The sequence below is a fragment of the Anser cygnoides genome, chromosome 2 (assembly GCF_040182565.1).
Source record: "Anser cygnoides isolate HZ-2024a breed goose chromosome 2, Taihu_goose_T2T_genome, whole genome shotgun sequence".
Taxonomy (NCBI): Eukaryota; Metazoa; Chordata; class Aves; order Anseriformes; family Anatidae; genus Anser; species Anser cygnoides.
The window spans coordinates 884051-906694 of NC_089874.1; the positions used below are offsets into that span (position 1 = coordinate 884051).

At 52.7% G+C, this 22644-nt stretch overlaps 1 protein-coding gene across 13 annotated transcripts in view; it reads left to right on the forward strand.

Moving 5' to 3' along the window:
* The first annotated feature begins 7832 nt into the window (after positions 1-7832).
* Positions 7833-22644, forward strand: part of MAP4 (microtubule associated protein 4) — a 153032-nt gene continuing 138220 nt past the window's right edge. For 9 of the 13 annotated variants that reach the window (XM_066991020.1, XM_066991012.1, XM_066991021.1 and 6 more), the window contains exon 1: positions 7834-7989. The gene's annotated coding sequence lies outside the window, so the exon portion shown is untranslated. Of the gene's footprint in view, positions 7990-22644 lie in introns of all 13 variants that reach the window. The other 4 variants (XM_066991027.1, XM_066991028.1, XM_066991024.1 and 1 more) reach the window with 3 other exon arrangements.

A 22644-nucleotide genomic window follows, 5' to 3' on the forward strand; every position in this document is an offset into this window, starting at 1 on the left:
ACGCTGCAGGGGAGAGAAGCTTTTGATCAAGAAGGGCTGAGCTCTGGCCTTGCTGCTAATGTGACACTGCCTTTAATCCACACTGAGGGCTTGCTTCTAGCCTGAAAAGATGTTTTTCATGCAATTTTCATGTGTGGCTCATATTTAAAACTAAAGCATCTAAATGAAAGCTCCACACCCTTTATTTGCATGTCTGGACTGATGAGTGTGCAAAATGGGACCAGCAGTGGCTGCACAGCAGTGGATGAGCATCACGCATACGGGCTTTCCATCCCACATGTCCTTCATAGGCTTCATGCAAATGGGCTCGCTGCCCAAATGGAAAATAAACAACAGAAAATGCCATGGGAATTCTTCAGACAGCCAAAGTGCTCTCAGCCATTTCCATGAACCAAGGGGAATTTCATGGGAGTCAGGCTTCTAAAGCGACTGTGTCATTTCAGAAAGGGAACCTGGGCATTACTGTCGCTGTCCTGACTTCTGCCTACTCTGAAAAAAAATATGAAAAAAGGAACAACAAAATGTTAGAGATTTAAAAGAAAGATGATGAAGTATAATGAAAGTACTGGAACACAGGTGAGTGATGTAGGAGATGCAGGCGAACGGTAAAGCCTTGCCAAAAACAACACCCGTACTGCTGTCACTTCCCACGATAGCAAGGAAGTTGAAGAAGTCAAGAGAGTTCACCAGAAGTAGGGCAGGCAGCCACGGAACAGAGAAGAGCACCCGATGAGAGATTGAGGGATTGGCCACGCTTACCTCAGATAAAAGGAAAGTCAGAAATTATGTGATGGAAGCAGAGAAAATACTGAATAGCCTGCAGAAGGTGCAGCGGGAGCAGCTTTCCATTTCTTTTTTGTTGTAGCACAAAAACAAAGGAATTAGAAAACAGCACATTCCAAACCATTAATTTGCACATGTGCCATTACACCGGGGAACTTGTTGCCACAAGAAAGCGTTGCCACTGGCTTATTACAGCTCAGAAAGGGAGTGGACCGTTGGGTCCCAAGAAGTCTAGGATAGTCATAATGAGTGGTATGGAAAAGTTATTAAATCCCTTGTCCCAGAGCTTTCGGAGGCCAGCAATGAGAGCGCAGGATGAGGTTCAACGTGAGGAGATCACCCCTACCACAGCCTGGCAAACTGACTGCTCCGTTTCCGCGCGCCTGGCACCACCAGCGACGAGGTGATGTGAAAAGAGGTGTGAGGTCTGGTTGCCTGTCACAGTGCCTTCACTTTGTCCAAGCGACGACAGCACATCTCTCGTAAAAGAGGCACGTCAGTCCTTCAGATACCCGTGTCCTTCACCTCACCACCCCCAGCTCTGCTCCTTCCGGCCTCTAGATGAGTGATGACGACTTTCCCTGCTGATGCTTTCTGTGCCTTATCTTGTACCTGACCACACGAGGGAGGATGAGAACGGTGAGATTACAACGAACAAGGCCCTGGCCCTGAGGCACTCCTGGTTGGTGAGGGATCTGACTTGCAGAAAGCTTCGTGCAGACCTGCAGGGCCCATGAAGCTGGGCTCTTTGCAGACTTCTTTTTCCCAGAACAGTCGTCTTCTGTCTCATCACACAGCTTTTGTCGGTCCTGGTTACATGCTCTATCTAGTTCGGGCTGGAAGCTCCCTGGGGCCCAGAGACCTCTCACCCCGCCTTGTCCCCAGTGTCCTGTGCTCCAGAAGCAGGAGAGGAATGGCAAAGCACAGTCAAAGTCACCAGGAGTAATTTGTGAGCGGCACAGCAAGGAAGAAACCGTCTGTGGCTTCACCAGGGATAGCTGCACACTGTGGAGAACGTGCTTAAAATCCCCTCTCTCCCCCACTTAGTAGTTTGAGGAGAATAATTTTATTGAAAGGCAAATCCTTTAATCTCCAGACATAAATCAACAAAATGGCAGAATTACTTAGGACAGAGCACATCATATAGGGCATGTACTGTATGTCTTTGCCTTTAAACAAACACGGGCCCTCCAGCTGTTAACCTATTTATAAAAGGTAACTCAAGGCTACACACAGACTCCTGAGGACATTTCCGTTCTGTCATTGCAGCACAAACACAATTTTTCTGCTTCAGGAGAAGTGGGCACGGTTTACAGAGGCCCAGGCTAGAGAGGGGAGCAGCTCGATGCTAAAAGCCCCCTCCGGTGCAGAGGAGAAGGGCTAAGTCCCCAGAAGGCCAGGCTGCCCGGTGCTTTGCAGGGTAATGCTCTGCCTGAAGAATGCTGCGAGTCTCAGCTCCTGCCTCACAACAAGCCCGCGTCCCCTGACGTCTGCAGGTTCTCCTCGTCCAGCACGGGAAACCAGGCACTGAGCGGGGGAAGCGGGGAGCGCCCCGTGCCCTGGGTCACCTCCAGCAGGGCTTAGGTACAGGCTGGCCACCAGAGCTGCACTTTCTGCCGGTGCTCCTGGACTGCAGAGCCGCAGCAGTGGTTCTCACCCAGCCCCAGCACCGTGCCGCAGCCACCCTCCTCCTCCTCCGCGGCCCCGCGCACCGGGGACGGTGACGGATAGAGCCCAGATCAGGAGACCACGGGGCGTGCCAGCTGCAAGGCAAATCTCATGACCGGTCAGAGAGACTCGACAGGTCGCTGGGACGGCAAGGATCCCCGGCCAAAATTCCATGCCTTCCATTACGCTGGAGTCAGCCTCAATGAGCAAACAGCCCTGTCTGGCTGGCGACTATCTGCCAGTGACCCACAAACGCTTTTGTTGTCGCCGGAGCAGCGTCCTGCCTAGCTCTGACTAGTTAGCTTCTTATTGCATCCTGATTCATGATAGGGAAGTGGATGTGAAACGAAGACTGCGGCATGGGAGTGAAAGTTACCGGCTGGTTTTGTAAGAGTATTCAAATTCTCCAAGGTGCTTTCAGGCATTCACTTTGAAAAGCATACAAACACCTCCTTTTCCTGGAAATGAGAGACTGTTGGGTGCTGCTCTAAGTGTTGCAGTAATTGACTGCTCCACTCAAGCACTTTATAGCTCAAGTCCAACTTTTTTTTTTTTTTTTTAATATAGGTTCAGGTTCACTGCTTCCTAACTGCCACTCTGCCTTGCACTCATTTTTGGAAATGACCCCTCCGAAGGCTCTGCTGCCTGTTTGAAATGAGTGAGAGATCAGAGGAATGACAGCGAACCCCTCAGCAGCAAGCAGCTCTGAGAGCAGCATCCCTGCGGAGCCAGAACAAACCCCAGCAGCCTGCCTCGCAAGCACTTCTCATGTCAGGCATTCACCTTTGGCCATCATGTCACTTGCTTTGAGGAGTGAATGACAAACCCTTGAAAAATGGGCAAGAAAGCTGTACAGTTCTTTCTCTCCAAGACTTTTGCTGTCAGTTCCCTGGAATCAGCAGAGCCAAACCCTGCCACTTTACCAGGCATCCTTAATTTGCCCTGGCTCCCATCAAAGTGGAGATGAATGCGCATTTGCCAGAAATGAGCTCTCGCTTTCCAGCTCTCAGTGCTCCCGAGTGACTCAGGAGATACGAGTCAGGCCTACATGTAGAACAGCCCAGCTTCTGGCCCGCTCCACCTGCCCTGCTGGGCAGGAGTGACTCTTCGGGGAGATGAGCTGGTCCCCTTCCCTTTCCCCCATCCACTTTTACTGTCTGGCCTGATGAAAGGGCTGAGCCACTGCCTGCTAAGCTTCTTTCCCTCTGCCTCCCTCACAAAAATAAAATCATCTCCCTCCCTACTGCAAGGACAGATGCACTCGCAGCACCTTGTAGATTTTGGCCACCACGCCAAGAGGAAAGTGGTTCTTGCTGCCCTCTCTTTCAGGCCACATGCAGCTGAGAAAGGACTCTTCAGACTGGAGAGGCAGCTGGAAAAGCAAGTGGAGAAGTAGGTTATATTCTTTGGAGGGATAAACAAATATAAATGAAATGCTCTGAAGTTTTGCATAGGGGAGGCACATAGAAAAGCAACAAATCAAGTCTGTCCTTAAGTTGCTCCCAGATAGAAACAAGCAGGCTTTCAATTTTAGGCAAAAACCAGGGAGGTTTCATATTAAATAGTGCCCCACAAACTTGCACTGAACTTGGGTAGGTTAATAAAATAGCCATCAGTTTTCTGGGCAAGCTAGGCTTGTAAGTGCAGTATCAACTACGAGAACATGTAAATCAGTTGTTCACCTCGAAACAAGCCCATCTGGGATTTCATCCTGCCTTTACATTGATGGTTTCTGAAGAGTTACAGGAATTTATCTGTGCAGAGGAGAGATGTAGCTTGCATTACATGCTGTTCTTCCTTCTGGTCAGGAAAAAGTTATTCTGCTCATCAGATGTAAGCTAAGCTATCAAACACTCTTCCATCCTGCTTTCAATGCCAACCATAAAAGTACGACTGGCTTCAGCTGAAGCAAGACAGGATCTAAGGATATCAGGAAGCCCAATTCTCAGTGTAAGGAGAAGCTATAGGACAAAAAACCAAAGCAGCTTAAGGTGTCCAAGGCGAAGGGCATGCAAAACAAAGAAGCAGCAGCTGTAGATGGGGATGAAGCAAGCAGAAGAATCCGTTCTCAGCTAGCAATGAATATGAGAGAGCAACGATGGGAGAGAGCTGTCTGGGCAGTGGTGCTACATGCCACAGAAACAGATTTAGTTTGTCTCTGTAGGAGGAGAAAAAGCACTGCTTTGGGGCTGACGGTAGCCCAGTTTACAAATGGACATTTCACAAATTCCATGTGCAATGAAATAGGGATGTTTGGATTATGGAGGGCAGTGGCCTGCTGTACCATATAGTTTAGAATGGACACACCTATCATTAAAAAAAGCAAAGGGCTGCCACCTGCCCTGATTTATGATGGTTAGGTGTGCTTGGCTGGGAATAGGGTGTTATCAAAGCTGTCGCTTGACACAGTAAAGTCTGGAAACTTCTGTCTCCTTAAAACACCAATGGTCCGTCTCTCACGTGACCTGCGTGCATTGAAGTCTAGGCTATGGACTCTGACATTTTCCTTTTGGGGAATAAATTCAGGGCTTGGTGAGCAACCAGAAGTTCTTTCTAGAGCCAAAAGCAGTCAGCCCAGTGGTCAGGTATACTCCCTAGCATGGCACTGATGTAACCCACTACTTTTTGTTGTATTACAGTCTGCTCCAGGGGCATGGGAATTACTGTTCTGCACCAGAACAAGGGTCTACCCTACCTCTGACAGCACCTAGCAGAAAGGCTCCAGAGAACAGAGGTGGATTTACCAAGGAGGAGAGAGGGACCTTTAAGCCTACGTTGATATGAAGTCCTGGATAGGCTGGGACAGCCCTGAAATTCAAACCGTCACCTGGTCCTCCCAAAGCAAGCTATTAAGAAGCTATTTTATCACAGAACTTAAAAATAGCACATGGTACAAGCAGTTGTTATATATATGCCTTTCATCAGGACATGGGATTTCCCCCTATCTTGCCCTTGCAAGCGGGGCCCTGGAAAGCACCCACTTCTCAAGTTTGGCAGGAGGGGGGCGGGCAGAAGCTGCAACCTTACCTGCACATGGATGGGGTGTGCCCCTTCCCACAGCCTGATGCAAAGGGTGTTCCCTCCCGCAAGTGACCAGACCTAAGAGACACACCTATTTTTGGTTTAATTTAGTCACTACACTTTGATTTTCTTATCTAGCAGGCCAGTGTGTCGCATACTCCCATGAGATTCAGTAGCTCCCTCTGGTCAGACGAGTGACACATACACCCCTGGGGCACATGCACAAACTTTGCTGTCAACAGACAGCCCTCCCTCCGGGATGAACTCGCGTAATAGGTTGCAATGGTTTAAGCCATGAAGCATGAGCCTGAACATTCCTCCTGCATGGTTGTTGTCACTGCACCAATATTTAATGGTCTCACCTTTCACTTACCTGCTCCCTAAGAAGTTTCAGCCATGTGCACTACAACTACGCCTGTTTTAAAAAGCCTGTTCTTTCATCACGTACCATCCTGCTATCTGTACATTTCATCACTACAACTTGTTCTCCCATCTTTCTCCTGTCCTGCAGGCAAAGATACCCATATTTCTGGACCAAAAGGGCCATGGTAGAATCTAAGCAAAAGCACCAGTGATGTCTGTCATTCGGGTACTCGGGCGGGTGGGTGAATTCTCCACCTGCCCTGGACATTATGGTTTGGAGCAAGAACCTTCCAGCTGCCTCAACACCTCAGACAGTCTCCATGTACATTACACACATCTGGGAAGGAGCTACATTTGGCCGGGGAGATGTCCTCCCGGGAGCACGAATGTGTATAATGTAAGGACATCCTCTCCCCGGCCAAATGTAGCTCCTTCCCATTTCTATGGGACCTCCTTCATCTTTATTCAGCCTTCACCCACCCTCAAACTTCTCTGTCTGTCAGCAACCTCCTCGGTCCCCAAAGGTGTGATGACAAAGCCTTGATTCCAAGAAGCACGATGCGCCCCTTGTCACCGTGTTTCAGCACTGTGCGTATGGGTTGCTCGCCCCTGCCTGGGGAGGGGACCCGCTCTTACCACCCCCAGAGGTGGCACCGACACCAAAGCAATGGCGCAAAGGCGCCCTCACCCCCGCCAGCACCCAGAGCCTCCCTGTCAGTGCCAGGCAGCCCCGTCTGCCCTCAGCCCCTCGTTCCCTCACCGCGTCCCCTCAGGCTCTTCCCCAGCCGTCCTCGCCTCCACCTCCCTCACTGCTCCCCCTCAGCAGCCATCGCCCTTCACGGCATCTCCTCAGCCATTGCCCTCCAGCCTCCTGCTTCCCCTCAGCCACATCCCCTCAGCCACGTCCCTCAGCCACGTCCCCTCAGCCCCCTGTCCCCTCAGCCATGTCCCTCAGGTCCCCGTTCCCTCAGCCACATCCCTCAGCCATGTCCCCTCAGCCATGTCCCTCAGGCCCCTGTCCCCTCAGCCATGTCCTTCAGCCATGTCCCGCAGGTCCCTGTCCCCTCAGCCACGTCCCTCAACCATGTCCCCTCAGCCATGTCCCTCAACCATGTCCCCTCAGCTATATCCCCTCAGCCCCCTGTCCCCTCAGCCATGTCCCTCAGGTCCCTGTCCCCTCAGCCATGTCCCTCAGGTCCCTGTCCCCTCAACCATATCCCCTCAGCCCCCTGTCCCCTCAGCTATATCCCCTCAGCCCCCTGTCCCCTCAGCCATGTCCCGCAGGTCCCTGTCCCCTCAGCCATGTCCTCTCAGCCGTGTCCCCTCAGCCCCCTGTCCCCTCAGCCATGTCCTTCAGCCATGTCCCGCAGGTCCCTGTCCCCTCAGCCATGTCCCTCAGCCATGTCCCCTCAGCCCCCTGTCCCCTCAGCCATGTCCCTCAGCCATGTCCCCTCAGCCCCCTGTCCCCTCAGCCATGTCCTTCAGCCATGTCCCGCAGGTCCCTGTCCCCTCAGCCATGTCCTCTCAGCCATGTCCCCTCAGCCCCCTGTCCCCTCAGCCATGTCCTTCAGCCATGTCCCGCAGGTCCCTGTCCCCTCAGCCATGTCCCTCAACCATGTCCCCTCAGCTATATCCCCTCAGCCATGTCCCCTCAGCCCCCTGTCCCCTTGCCTGCTGCCCACATCCCTTCCCCTCAGGCTCTCCCCCTCATCCCCAGCTCCTCAAAACCCTTCTGTGCTGCGTTCCTCCTTCCCCATAGCCCCTTCCCCACAGCCCCTTCCCCTCCCCTCAGCCCCCTCCCCTCCCCTCAGCCCCCGCCCCGCCCCACCCAGCGCCATGGCCCCTCCGCGCCGCACCCTACCCCGCTGCCCTGTCACTGCGGCACCGCCTCAGCCCCGCCCGCCCCCCTTCGTCCCGCCCCCGCGCCGCCCGCGCCTCGCGCCGATTGGCTGGCGGCGGGCGCGGCGCCTCGCGATTGGCGGAGCGGCCGAGGGCCCGCCCGCGGCGCCAGCAGGGTAGTGCGCTCGGCGTGAGGCCAGCGCCCGCTCGGCTCCCTGCTGCTGCTCCTCCTCCTCCTCCTCCTGCCCGGCCGGGCCCGCAGGGGACAGCGACCCTCGCCAGGCGGCTCCGTGCCGGCGGCAGCCCCCGCTGAGGGTAAGGGCGGCGGGTGGGGGGCTGCGGAGCCCCCGCTGGGGGCGCCCGGGGAGTGCCCGCCGTGAGGGGCGGCGGCGGTGAGGGGTGGGGGGGGGGGCTCCGGCCTTGTGTGGGGGGGGGCGGCGGGCGGGGGGCTTGTGGGGGCTGGGGGGGGTTGAGGGGGGCTCTGAGAGGGCTGGGGGGGGTCTCTGAGGGCTGGGGGGGGTCTCTGAGGGCTGGGGGGGGTCTCTGAGGGCTGCCCGCCCGGCCCCGGCCCACAGCCGCTCCCCGCGGCCCCCCCCCGGTACCGAGCGGCGGGCGGGGGCCGGCCCCGGCCCTTCTGAGGGGGTTGGGAGGGGGGTGGGGGGGTGCGGGCACCGCCTTTGTCCCCTCAGGGGAGGTCCTGGGGCCGTCAGCCCGGCACGGGGCGGCTCCTGGGGGGCTCCTGGGGTTCCTGGGGGGCTCCTCTGGCTCCCCCCCCCCCCCCCCCCCCCCGCGGGCGGGGGGGGGGGGGCCCCGCTGGGAGATCCCCGGGCAGCTCCGGGCTGGGCCCTGGGGGTGCCGCCGACAGACCCGACCCCCCCCCCCCCCCCCGCATTGGTCTGGCTGGGGGCAGAGTGCGTTGGGGTAACCCCCAATTCTGCCACGGTGGGTGTGAAATTCTCGGTCTGCAAGCGTATCAAAGCTGGCTCTTACTTATTTTTATATATATATACGATAAAATCCTTCCTAGGTGTTTGCTGATAAGTCTCGGTTGCTTCCTCTTTTCTTTCTGTCCGCTGATTCCTACACCGGTTTAACAAATAACTTTAAAACATAAGGTAAACGAGTCTTCTTTTTCTTGTGAAGCCGGACTTCTCTATTTAATGAACGGCGTTCTGCCCAGCTTGCAGCTCCAGCAGTGCATCCGAAAGGCTCCTCGAGTAGTGCAGTGGACGTCTAAGCACTTTTCTAACGTTTCAGCTTGTGGGCTAGCAAGCCCTGCGCGGTGCCTCCCTCCGCAGGGCGCTCAGTCTGACGCTGCCGTAGCTGCGTTTTGCAAACTGAAAGGACAGGCCTGCCTGCGCTGGAGTTCTCCAACTGTAAAACTTATTTCCTCTTTGTTAGGCCTTAATTATTCCATCTGGTATTGTATGCTGTACCGGCCTTATATAATGTTCTGCTGTAACTCGATTAACTTTCTCTTTGAGGAAGATAAAAAATAATTCAACAATGTTCAAGGCTGTAATAGCATTATGATAAAGCAGTTTTGCCCAGCCAAGTAGTCACTTAGGCAGGCGGAAAGGGGGGGACTTATGAGAACCGATGAGGCTTCTGACTCTCCTTTTAGTCGCATTTCGGAGGATTCATGGCTTCTTGCCCTCCTCAGATCAGATGAGATGGACTGCTCAATTTTAAAAATAGCTTAATTGACTTTCCGTTGCAGTGGCTGCAATGTGCTCTGTTTTCTTTGTGAAATAATGACACCTTAGCGAGAAATAATTAGCCCAAAGGGAGAATGGTTGATGCTTGTGAATGCGATCGACTCTAAGGCTGAAGGACACGGGTGTTATTAAATCTGTTCTGTGTCTCTGCAGAAATGACACCAGGGAAAGATCAAATAATACAAAGAGGTGTCAGTGACTTGCAGATCGTGGCACTTAAAGCTCAGCCAGAGCCCGGCGTTGCCATTGGCACAGCTCTGTGGGCGCCCAGCGAGTCCTCGGATGGTGAGAGGGGAGGATCCAGTCCCTTGCCTGCAAGGACCAAACGGGAGGCCTGCTGGTGGTGTGCTTACGGCAGGGGGTACTCGCTAAGCGCTTAATATCTGGCTTTATCGGGTAGTTTCTTAAAAGCTAACGACTCTGTCAGTCGGTTCATGTGCTGCTGGCCCGTGATCCTCGGGCTGGCTCCGGGGAGCGTTGAACGCCGCAGCTCGGCGCTGGGAATCGCAGGACCTCCCCGTGCGGGTTATCTGGGCAACTTGTTGGAGCACATCTCCAATTTGTCTGCGGGAAGCTTTGAGGGTTACGAGCGGTGTGGTGCTGTGGGCCCGTGCCTCGCTCCCGCCCTTGCCCTCTGCTCTGTCCCAGTGGGTTGTGGGCATCGTAGCGAGCGGAGGAAAGAGACAGGGAGGTGAGTAATCGCAGGGCGAGCTCCCAGAAGCTATTGAAAGCGGCGTGGATTTATTCTGGTATCTGCATACGCCGTGCCTTGTGGTGCTGGGAAGTCCCACGTACAGGTGGCAATGCTGCCTCTCAGGTACTTGGTTCAGAGTGCTCCTTCATCTAACTTCTAAGGATGTTTGCCAGTTAAGTTTAGGCTTTAAATACCAAAGTGAACTTGTCCTGTCGTGGTGTTAAACGCCCTCCACCACCCACCTGCCCCTCAGCAGCGCGAGCACAAGACAGCCCGGTCAGCAGAACCACCATGGAAATAGGAACAACTTTTTGTTTTTCAAAGGAGCAGTAGGTAAGGCTGCACGGGGGTTGGGGTAGGACTTGATTTCCATTCTTAAGCTTGTTTTATGAAGTCTGATGAATACTCAGTTTAAACAAATAAATTACATATCCCTCTCGAGTCAGTAGAAAGGGCTGACTCAGCCTTAATTTTAGTGAAAGGAGCAGTAATTATAATTGAGGTCCCAACCCCTGTTGTGTTTTAGTGGTTGCCTCTCTTCCCTAGAAATAAATGAATCTGAGCCATTAAAACAAATCTGAGTTCTTGTGGAGTTCAGGACTAGTTTGTACCTATCGCTCGGTGCTTTTCTTGTTCTTGTGTGCTATTCTTCAGCTCACCTGCTGTTTAATAAACTCTCTATTCATTATCTTCAGCTAATAACTGCTCCTTAAATTGCATTTGTCTCCACATACACTGATGTGCAGACTTCCAAATTCTGATATATGCCAAACCTATGACTAAGGGAAACCACTGGTCAGACAGGGTATGAATCTGTGAAGGTGAATTCGAGCTACTTGCAATTCAAATGAAAGTGGTGGTTACTTAAAAGACAAATAGAGTATAGTTGTACCTTGTTCTAGTCCGAAAAATCCCAAATAATTTATCTTGCCAGTCTCGACGGAGATTGAAGATAAAACCCAGGTCTCCTCCTCGGAAACTTAAGAGCTTGAGGCATGTTACTCATCGTGTTGTTGCCAGTCTGATTGTAGACAGTGAAAATATATTTTGTGTGTGTGCTTCTGGAGTTTCGAATGCAAACTGGAAGAAGCTGATACTGCTCTGAAAGGCAGAGTTATTTCCTGTAGCTTCGTGTTTATACTTCCTGTCCCAGCTAAAATAGATGAATCTCTTACTTAGTCAAATGCCTGTGTGTATGGCTTCCTCCTGTCTTAACAGTGCTATCAAACTCATTTTCTTTTTCGTATCTCCTCGGAGGCAGGTTAGATCATACTCAGATCATACTCAAATGTAGACCAGAGAAACGCCAGGCTCTGCGATTACAGCCTGCAGGGCGGTGGCAGAGCAGCCTGGGTCTGAGCCGTCGTCGCTGCTGTCCCCTGCTGCAGAGTTCATCTCCCGGAGGGAAGGGTGTAAATGTACTTTGGATCAGCTCCTCGAGGGGGTGGCATAAAAGCCAGGCTGCCAAAGTGCAGCCCGTGTGAATTAGGTGTGCAGGTGGGCTCGTCCAGCTCGCCCTCCTGTCCCCAGCCGTGGCCTTCTGCAGCCTCCTACATCTCAGAAGCCAATTTCATGACTTGGTGTTTTGCACATGTAAAAGAATTTCTCGTGGGATGGAAAGGTCAGCGAAATCAGTTGCTGTGGATGTTATGCGATTTTTAACTCGCTAACAATACAAGCGCAATGCTTCTGGCTCACACTGGTGCTCTGTGTTGTTCACGGGGAGGCTCCTTGATACAGTTTGAAGCTATAAATGTTCCAAATTATTTCAGAGTGTTGTGATATTCAAGCTGTGCTGGAATTCTAAACCCAAAGGACTATGGACAGACACCAGTGTGGTGCTGGAGCAGTATTTAAGCTCTAAAAAAAATAATAAAATAAAAATCAGAGTGTGCAGGGTTTGTTGGGGAGGGCAGGTCTGTTCCCAAACAAGTTTAGTCTCAGGCGTGTACGACAGCGCCCGGGGTGCCTGTGTTGTCCAAACAGCTGCTGATAGCAGCGTGTCTGCAGTTGTTGCCCTGCAAAACACAGGAGGCACGTGGTGCTGGGAGGTGGAGGTGGTGCTGGGGGGTGCAGGTCTGCTACCTAAATGCAGAGGGGACGCGTATGTGAGCGATGGCGCGGTGAAGCTCCGAAGTACGCGTCCTTCCCTTGGAACTTCTGCTGGTGGGTGGGAGGCTGGTGGGTTACTTGCCTGAGGGAACAGGGAGGGAAAGGCCCGACTTCTTCCCTGCCTACCCAAGCACCTCGCTGTTTTAAAAAAAAAAAAAAAAGGCATATTTCTTGTTGCTTTTTTCATCCTTGCCTGGCTCCTCTCGGAGTTTTTCCCCAGAGTGGCAGCCACTGAATTAGGAGCCCTCGTAAGAGGTGGCAAGATGCTAACTCCAAAGGAAAGCTAGCCGTGTCCTTGTGACTTGGACAAAACTAGCAAAAAAAAAAATCAGTTTTAGCTGCGTGATTGAGGCCCGTTTGTGCAGCGCAGCAGGCCTTGTCCCAGCTTTGTGTGCGAAGGTGAGGCTTCCAGCCTCGCGGAGCAGCGACGCGCTTCTGGGGAGAGACGTCGGCACAAACAGGTCCGGAGTCTGTGCAGCCTGCCCCAGCTGACTGCATTGGCACGGGGGAAGATTCGCTGTGTGGGAGGAATTAAGGCTGAGCATTAGGTGCATCCCCGCACCCTGGGTGACGTGCCACACATGGTGTAGCTGGAGATTAACGTGGGCTGAGCAGGTCCCTCGTGCAGTTCTGGCTATCAGGCTGCTCCTGTGCAGCTGCAGGAAGCTTCCAGGAGAAGTATGCAGTTAATCACATCCATTAGCATGATTGAGATCCTGATTAGGCTGTGTCACCAACTCTGATTCTCCGCCCACGCTCTGCCCCTTTTGTCTGGAGTCTTCGTGAGGGACGGGGAACAATGCAGGGCCAAACCCGAGGGATGGTCGCTGCGTGCTGAAATCCCTCCGGTCCTTCTGGGCCTCCTTGTGCCAGGTAACTCTAGTAAGCCGTACAGCTGCTGGCTGGTCAGTCGTAAAAGCAGCCTCTGGTGGATAGAGGATCCCCCGCAACACTGCCAGGAATCCAGCTCAACACGAAGTAGGCTTGTCTTGCTCGTCAGTCGAGTGCTCGCAGCTTGCAAATGTTTGGTACCGGGTGAGCGCTAGCACGTTGCCGTAACGCCTCCGTCCGTGCCGGGTGCTGGGGCGGCGCCTCCCTCCTGCTGGCTCTGCCCCGGCCTAGGCAGGGCCAGCGTGGGGCAGCAGGGTCACGCAGGGCTGCGGTTGTGCAGCCTTCCACTGAAATTACGGCTCGGTGGGCTGCGTGCGGGTAGTCCTTGTCAAAAGCCGCTCAGCCTAGCTACAGCTGAAACGTGCCGAAAAAAAGAGGTAATTGTGTAAGCTCCGTTGTGCAGAAACTCCCTTCTTAAAACGTTAGCTGTTGGGAAGATACTGTACGTACTGAAGCTGTTTCTTTTTGAAAAAGCAAGCTTCTTTCAGAGCATTAGGTCATACGTTTCCACCGCATTCCGCCTGGGAGTGAGTCATTGTTCCTTCGGTAAAATTGCATTGGGGCTACATCATCCTGGAAAGCCGCTTCTCAGCCCAGCGCAGGGTGTTGACGCTTGCTTTAGACAAAGTAAAAGTGGGGGAGCTTTTATCAGATGAATTTCAAAGTGTGCTTACGTACTCCCGTTAGGACTCCTGAAGCCCTAGAATAGGGGATCAATTCAGACCCGGCAGTGACAGTCGTGGTGCTGGGGACCCCCTGCCCACGGGGTTCTGAACCCCCACCCGATGCCTGCAGCGCGCCCTACGTGCGGCCGAGCTGGGGTTTGTGACGTGCTTCAAATGCTCCTGGGGGAAGCAGGCGCGTGCTCTCGCTTCTTGTCACTCTCCTTGTCCCTTTCCTTCCCTTCCCCCAGCCCGCCACTTGCGCGCTCGCTGCGGGAGGTCCGTCTGTAGCTCCGTGCCGTGGGCGCCCCGGCCGTTTGTCCTTCCAGCGGCGTGCCGCCGGGGTTTGTTCCCGTATCGTGGTGCCCATTCTGTAGCGGGACCGCTCTGAGGCTGCAGCTTTTTGTCGGGCTCTCTGCGGCGCTGTAACCGTGCGTGCTGTGAAGTGGGTTACGGCCAGGTGGGATTTCTCAAACTATTTTTAGGAGGCCCGTAACTCAGTTAAAGGGGAGGCAGAAGGAACCGGCGGAGAAGGGGATGCGGGCAGGCACCGACCTGGCTCTGTGCCGCGGGAAGCAGGTGGAGGAGCGCTGCCGGTGGCGTGGCTGCGAGCCCTGCGGAGGTAAGGCCTGGGGAGGAGTGGGGCAAAGCGTCCAAAACCACGGATGTGTTCCGTCGGAAAGCCTACAGAAAGCGTTTGTACGTGTGAGTGATTGTTAGCCCTGCTTGTAGCAGGGCTGCGTGCTCCACTCCTGCCTGTAACGTCGTTACTGTCTGCAGCGCAGTTCTTCTGGGTGGGGCGAGATGTCTTAGCGACAAGCGCCTGGGTCTCGAGTTGGGGTTGTTGCCATTGATGGGGGTTTTCCTCTCATCCGTTTCCGGGCCTCTTCCCGTTTCACCTTGGGTGTTCTCCTCTCAGTCTCCTGGCTCCGCAGCAGCTGGTTCTCTACCGCAGTTGTGTTGGGCGTGGTGCTTGTTTTGAAGATGCTCCTGCATCTATCTGCACCGGTCTTAGGGGATCTCAGAGCAGGCGTTCTGCTGCCCATGGATACCTAATTAATCACTGAGTCACAGAGCTGTAGGGGTTGGAAGGGACCCCCAGAGCTCATCGGGTCCAACCCCCTGCCAAAGCAGGTTCCCTAGAGCAGGCTGCCCAGGTAGGCGTCCAGACGGGCCTTGAATATCTCCAGAGCAGGAGACCCCACAACCTCCCTGGGCAGCCTGTCCCAGTGCTCCCTCACCGTGAAGAAGTTCTTTTGCATATTTTACTACTTAATAGTAAAAGTAATTGGAGACGTCAAAGCTGTGGAGGAGCAGAGACAAAAATCCCCAAGCCAGCTGCAGCAGAGGCTTCGAATTGGATGCTGCAGACATAAGAGGTAAAGAATGAGACAAAGAACTGAGTCACAGGCTTTTCCTTCCCTCTGACTCTTGTGGTGGCAGCAGATGGTTTCTTGTTTTGGTCATGAAATGAAAGCAGTTAGAAAAAGGGTTCTAGATGTTAAGAGATGATTTGGACTTTGAACTTAGCAGGAGCTGTGGATTTTAAAGTGATGCATATATGCAGCGGTAACTTAAATGTATTTAAGGATGCAATAGAAAGTCACGAGATGAGCTATTGATGCACAGCTTCAGAAGCGTTACTCTGATAATAAAAGAAAAACTTTAGCATATGTGACGTTATCCCTGAGAAAGCAGAGAAAAGTCTCCGAAGAGCAGGGTGGGATGTGAGAGGAAACCTTTAAAACAGCTCTGAGGCCCTGGAGGAGACATCGGGTCAGCGGTGCAGTTGGTGCTTGCAGCCCGTGCCCCTGCTGAGGCCGCAGGATGGTTCCACCTCCGCCAGCAGTGCCAGAAGCTTCCAGCCGGACGGGGCGGCAGGACGTCGTCACCTCGCGTCTGAGGCTGGTAGCCCTTAGGTGGCCTGGGGGTGACACGTCCTCACGCGTGGCACCCTTGTCTCGGGGGACTGCTGGGACACCGCCACGATGGGAGCCCTGCGTAGGGGGCGGTGGGCGGCTCAAATGCAAACGGGTTACGTAAAATGGAGCTTATATATAAAGCAGCGCACGTCATCGTCGGTCTTACTTTTTTCAGGCTAGCTTTATGTGTAAAGCACACGTATTGTTTTTTCTTAGGCTGTGCTTCCACCCGTTTAAGCGGTTACAAGATGAAAGTTAAGGGATATCTCTCTTGTCTTCCGAGGAGCGGATTTTTTTTTTAAACCGGTCTTCTGAGTAAAACGTACTTTTTTTGTTATGCATTGGGATTTGGGCAGAGCATGTAGGGCAATAGGATCAAGTGTCACATTGGGGATTACATATTTGTCCCAGGGTGACCCTCTTAGTAGCTTGCATTGGTGTAATTGGTGAATGACTGCCTGGATTTATAGGGATGTATATCTGCATTAGCACTGCCTTGATGTAACCCTGGCTTATTTGCTTTTGGTCCAACCTACTTTCAGCTTGGGAATTCTCTTTTAAGGAGGGCTTCTATAACATGCCTGAAACTGACATTTGCAGGTTTAATTTCCACTTAAATATAATGGTTGTTTTGCTACCAGTAATGATTATTTATCTGAATACAGCGTATGGCGTTGCCTGGCTGCTGCAAGCCAAATGTGTCCAGTAAGCTGTACGCTTATTTGAGAACCGAGGCTTTAATGCAGGAGGTGGCAATGAGGGTTTTAAAAAAAAAATAATTGGTCAGCTGTTCTCTTGCTTGCATCAGTGGTCGTCGTCATCGTCTTAAAACTATACCAACTCTTTAACTCATGATGTTATTTTGATGTATTGTGTTCTTTTACTGGCAGCTTCTGGGAGATTTCCTTCTCCGATAAAAACGTGAACCCCATGAAGGTGGGAAACGATTCCAAGCTGAGGTTGCCAGCTCGCCAAGCGGCCACGAGTGGCTGGTACCGCCCAAAGGCCTTGCTGATGGGCACGGCCGTGTGTGTGTGTGTGTGTGCAGGCAGCTCCCAGGGGCTTCCTCCACATCTGACCCGAGCCCTCGCTGGAGAGGGACCTTCCCTAGGGTTTGTGTTCGTTCAGTCCGCTGCTCCCTTGTGCTGGCGGTGTGCTAGAACCGCACTCAGGTAGGGGGGCACGCGGGGGGGGTTAGTGTGCGGCTGGGGTGGCGCTAGCCGGGAGCAGCTGAATTTGTCGGCTGGCAGGAGATGGCCGGATTGTGCAGTAAATCTCCTTACGCGTTTGATGAAAGCCTTTAGTTTTAAAGCGCTGATCTGGGTCTCTGCTGAACCCCCGTGAGCTGCGTCTGTGCTCAGGGGTGCTCTGCTGCTCCTTCCCTCCATCTGCGCCCTACCGGCCCGACTCATGCCTGGCCCGTGCTGCTGTTTCCCTTGTTACCTGCGTTTCTTGCCCACCGAAGCCTGTTCGTGGGCCATCTGAGCTCATTGCATGTGGGGTAGTTTTATTTTTGCTTCGAAGACCTTTCAAGAAGGCTGTTCGAGGGCTGATCGGAGCACGTAACTTAATACGGCGCTTCTAAAAATCTTAACTCCGGCTGGCATCAGCTGATGCCGTGTCTTTTTTAAACGCGCTGCAGACGTCTCTAATATTTTTCCCCTGGGGGACCGACTTCCTGCGATAAAATGAGATTTCCTTTTAAAGTAGAGGTCCCTGGTTATATAATGAGAGTAGGAAATGGTCCAAAAGTGACGCTGGGAGGATAGAAGAGTTATTTTGGTAATTGACTGTCAGGAAAGAGAATAGAAAGTTATGCTCGGGAGCGCACCAGTGACTTGAATGCTCTTTGGGAAGTGAGAGGAAAACATTTGAGGAGCTAAGTGAGGGAGTGCCCAGCTCGGAGCGGAGGAAGGGGGTTAAGTTATGAAGGGTGAAGCTGTACGGTGTGTCTAGGGCTCTTAAGCTAGCTCCTGCCAAACTGCCTGTAATCTCCTCGGAGAAGCTGCTGTGATTTGTCAGAGTAACGTGGCCTTGAGCTTGACCCTCTAGGAGAGCCATGGTGCCTTCTGCTTTTTTGACTCGAAGACCCGAGTGCAGGGTATTTCTTAGTGACTGTGCGCTTGGGTGGCAGTTCCCTGCCCCGAGGTAGTGTCAGAACGAGGGGCTCCGTCCTTCTGCCCACGTTTTGTTCCCAGAGCCCCCTGGCAGTGCTGGGGGCAGCTTTGCCTGGCCAGGCCTGGCACTGCAGCAGCATTGGCAGCAGCAGCACGCTGCCTCGCCCAGCGCTCCCCTCCTGAGCCCAAATCCATCTGCGACACGCAGTGCTCTGTGCCGGGACCCGTCCTGCAGGGGTGCTGCTCCCCTGGGTTTAAAGTGGAGTGTTGCTGGTGGGGGTTTGTGTACAGCTCTGCTAAAGAAGCTTAAGACTGATTAATTCCAGATACTTACATTTCGAGTAATGAGATTTTCTGTTTTCTTGTTTATTATGTTTGTTATTTGTGTCTCGTTCTCCTGTTTTGTTCTGCGTTGTAGCTGACCGTGCCTCCAAGAGTACAGGCCTGGGGAGGAGGGAACAAACGACAATTAATTTGGTTCCTATTTCCGTTTCTTTCCTGCTTCCTCAGTAACCTGTGTTACAGTGCTGACATTCAGTGGCATCTTCAGGAAACCGGGGGAATTTGCTTCTTGTGGGCCGCAGTCTTGGGCTGGTGGCACACGTGTTACCCACAACACAACGTCGTGTTTTCACACTTACAGCTCTTGGGGGTGCGGTGCGGTCTGAGATCAACCCATGGAGATTTCTGGCAGAGCCCCGGTGTGCTGGTAAGCCCCCTGACTCTGGGGTGCTCTTAAGGGTTGCTTTGCCTCTTCCCTGAATCGTCTCTTCCTGGGTGGAAGGGGGAAGAGGAAGGACGAGGCTCTGTAGGTGCAGTGAGCCCAGTGGGAGGGTTACAGCTCAAAGCCGGAGCCTGCAGGTGTTGGCCAGCCGGGCTGGAGCCTTAGCTGAGACCAACCCTTCTTCTGGGATCCTTTCCTTCCCCTTAAAGAAACCCCATTTGGGGAGTGGGAGCAGAGCATGCCGAGAGATGTTCTTGGCGTGGTCGATCGCCTATCGCAGTGAAAGCAGTGCCGCGTCCTGTGCTGGTAGGAGCTGAATGCCCGCGGATCGCCCTGTGACTCCAGGGGCGTGTGGCTCCCTGAGATCCGAGTCCTCCTGGTTGTGCTGGATCCTGCTGAGAAGGCGCTCGCCTCGGTCGGTCTGTTCCTGAAAGGCCCCCCGGCCGCTTTCCCTCTGTGGCATGCCTGCAGAAAGGCTGAAAACGCCAAAGTGATGGAAATAAAACCTTTTTCTTCCTCTGGGCCTGGGGTATGTTTGTTTTTCTCTGCTATGTAATTTGTCCGTAGCCTTATTTTTCAGCAGGCAAATATGCTGACTGTGCCTGTTACATTTCCCAAATGAAATTCCCTGGCAGGCGTCACATCTCCTAATATCATTTTGAGGTGCTGATGTAATCGCATGGTTGAACGTGAACTGGACAGAAAATTATACAGTGCAAAACTCGCTCTTGAAATCTGTATAGGATTTAAATACATTTGTTCGCGTTATATGTTTTGCAGTAGGCATTTATGCTGCGCAGCAATTTCACTTTTGGTCATTTAATGGAAGAAATGTGAATTTATTGAGTGCTGAGGGGGAGATTGAGGCTGACGTGCGGCATGTCCTTATCTCATCAAAACTTCGGTGGGAGTTATCCTCACAACTGCGTTCTAATAAGCGAGTTCAGCACAATGTTTAATTTGCAAATGAGAAGAGGGCGACACAACGCGTGCATAGAACAGGTAATCAGAGTTGAAATGCATCGGAGTATCTTGATCGTAGAACTGTAAAAAGCGTTTTTTTCTCAAGTTGCGGTGTTGCTTAAAAAAGACTTCACGATTTATAAACCGAGGAGTAAAACAAACAGGCTTATAAACAATCCTCTGGAACAGGAAGGTGGAACAGAAATAGTCTCTGATCTCGAGTGCATGACCCAGCCTGTGCAGAAAGGCTCGGGTAGCGTTGCTCTCCCTGCTAAATTTTTAAAGAAAAGCCACTTTCCAGGTTACCAAGTCACTTAGGAGGTGACTTGCCTACCCTGTTTTGTCCTTAAGTTATTTCAGTTTTCAAACTCCGGCTGACTGGATGTGATTACCTCAGCAGTGTAAGCTTCGGGTTAAGCTGGAAGTTGTTGCTGGGTCAAACTCCAAGGGGAAGGCGTGCGTCCGCCAGCGACTCTTCGTGTTTACTGATACCGGACTTCCAAAGCCGTTCTTTCAGCACTCCTGATAAGGCTTTAGGTTCAAGCCTGAGCTCTTCTGGGGGACTGGGGGTGGAAAGACCCACTAAATGTGTGTGTGACACACACATGGCACATATTGGGGGCAGGGGGTGTGTGTGCAAGCATCTTAGCACGAAGAGCAGAGGAGCGGGGCGCAGTAAGCGGTGGCAGCTGGGACTCTGTAAGCCAGTAGGGCCGCGTTACTCTGCCCGCTCCCACGGCACGTGGGGGGCAGGTATCGGTGTCAGAACCACAGCAGGTTGGGCAGAAGGCTTGTCTGCATATATTTATGCCGTAGCATGTTTTTTGGTGTCCTTTGTTAAACCTCTGGCTTTCCATGCTCGGGTGAGGGATAAACGTGTGCTGCCCCGCTCCTGCTGGCCTTGGAGCTTCAGGTGCTGCCGTGAGCAGCGTGGTTCTGTGCGCCATGCAGGTGTGTGACATGGCTCCTTCGGTCTGTCTGCACGGCCAGCACTGACCTGCTGCTGCAGAAATGCCTTTATTCCTGGGGGTGAATAACCCGTAGCCAGGCAGGTGCTGGTCTTAGTGAAGAAATCGCATAGGTGAAAAGTCCCTACATCTCCAAGTAGCAGAGTTATCTTTGGTTACCACCGTTACCTTTGTCCTCCTGGCACGCTTTATCAAACTTGTAGCTTGCATGTCATGCTAATTGCCCCCGTGTCACCGCTTATCTCTTCTGAGAGGCTTTCTTTTAGTCTTTCAAAGTACAGGAGCCAGAAGCTCTACCTGAAAGCTCTGTTACACTTCTCAGAAATGTAATACCAAAAAGGGGGGGGGTGTATATCGAGGGGACCACTTTCATCTACTAAACAGAGATGTACCCTGTGTTTTGGGGGATTCTGATTCAAATCCTGTATATTTCTTATCTGGAGACTGCCTGTCACTTGGTCTCTATCTTAACTAGCTTTTACTAAATGACTTTTTCAGTCTCCTCTTTTAAAAAAAAAAAAAATAATTGAGTGTTGGAGATGCTCGCTGGATTGGTCTGATTAAAGGCCGCCTGCTTTCCCATTTCTTTGTGTAACCTCCAGGTTAATTGGCTCATTCCTTCTAGCTGAAGCTGAAAGGCTGTGGCGAGTGAGCTGCAGGCAGCAGATGCTTGGATGAGAGGAGAAACGAACCAACCACAGGGTGAAACTTTCGGAAGCATCTGTATCTGCCTCTGGGAAGTGAGCTGAGAACAGGCAGCCTGTGCCTCGCGAGAGATCTGCGGGATTGGTTCGGTCACAGAGTACAACCGGAGCTGCTCCCGATTCCTAAATACTGCATGGCTTCTCGGTTTTGTCTTTGTTCTGAATTCCTGTGATCCAGCTGTTAATAAATGCTGCTGTGTTTTGATTTGTTTCACTTGCGCTATGCAGTGGCAAACTGTAATTCTGCATCTGCTTCTCTTCTGCTTCTTGTAGCTGAGCTGAGAATTCGCCTGCACTGGAGGAAAATACCAGGGGAGGTCTGGAAGGAGGCTCAGACATTGGCATGCTCGGCTGCGGAGCAGGGAATAGGATGCTCGGGTGTCAGGGCTCATGGGGTCTGGCTTATGTCCGTAGGATTACTTCTGATTTTACCCAGCAAGCCTCTTGCATAAAACCGAAGCAGTTCTTGAAGCAGAAGTAAAAGCCTCGAGCGCTCAGCTAGGAGGGACGGGCAGATGCTCTGGCTGCTTGCGTGCCTCTAACTCCCCGTTCCTGGCCCAGCTGCCCTGCAGGAGCTGCTGCACCGCGCGAGGTGCCCGCGGCCGGGAGAGCCCTGCCCGGAACAGGGCACATGGGTCGGGGTGGTCTCAGGCTGGGGAGGAAATGGAACCAGGATTTCCAGCTTCCGAGGCCTGGGGTCCCCTTCACCCAAAGCGGGGGTGCTGTAGGCACTTCGGTATTTCAGCCTGATGCTTTGTGTGCTGGGGGTGTGTGGGGTCAGCTCCTTTGGAGGCCTGCATGGGGGTGCATCCCCTGTGAATCTGCAATGTGCTGATCTTCAGCACGACAAGTGCCCGTGCCCTTGGGCAGGTACGGTACCAGAACCGCAGACACTGGTTTTGGGGTTTGTATGGAGGAGTCGGCTGTCTGGAGCCTGTCGGGCTCTTGGTTGAAGCCACCTTTCAAAAGTAGGTGTCTGAGCTCCTGCAAGGGGAGCCCGAGAGGTGTGTTTTCCTTTCCTTTGGAAACGACGATGGTGGTGTGGGCACTGTTCTTCTTCCTCGTCCCTTCTCCAGCAAGGGTACCTCGAGCTGTAGCAACCTCTTCCTTCCATGCTGCTGTGTTCTTGTTCTGCAGCCTGAGGCCAGATGTGTGCAGCTCAGGACGCTTTTTCCTTACTTGAAAGGGATGCAAAGAGGGACTGAAGGGAGGCTGTAAGAGTTAAAAAGCACTTCTTCTGAACATGGGGGGGAGGTCCGTCCCCAAACCCTCTGATACTCGGAGTCAGGAGTCACCCCCTTATGTTCTTAATAATTTGCCTAAAAATATCTTCATAAGCGTGCTGAATCTAAAGAGGTAGAAATATTTATTTAAAAACAAAAAAGCAACAAAAAAAACCCCAAACCCCGAATATTTTCTGAACCATCAAGCGAACCTTTCCACGCACCATCTTTAATCACGGGACGAAGCGAACTTTCTGAAGCGCAGCAGCGTG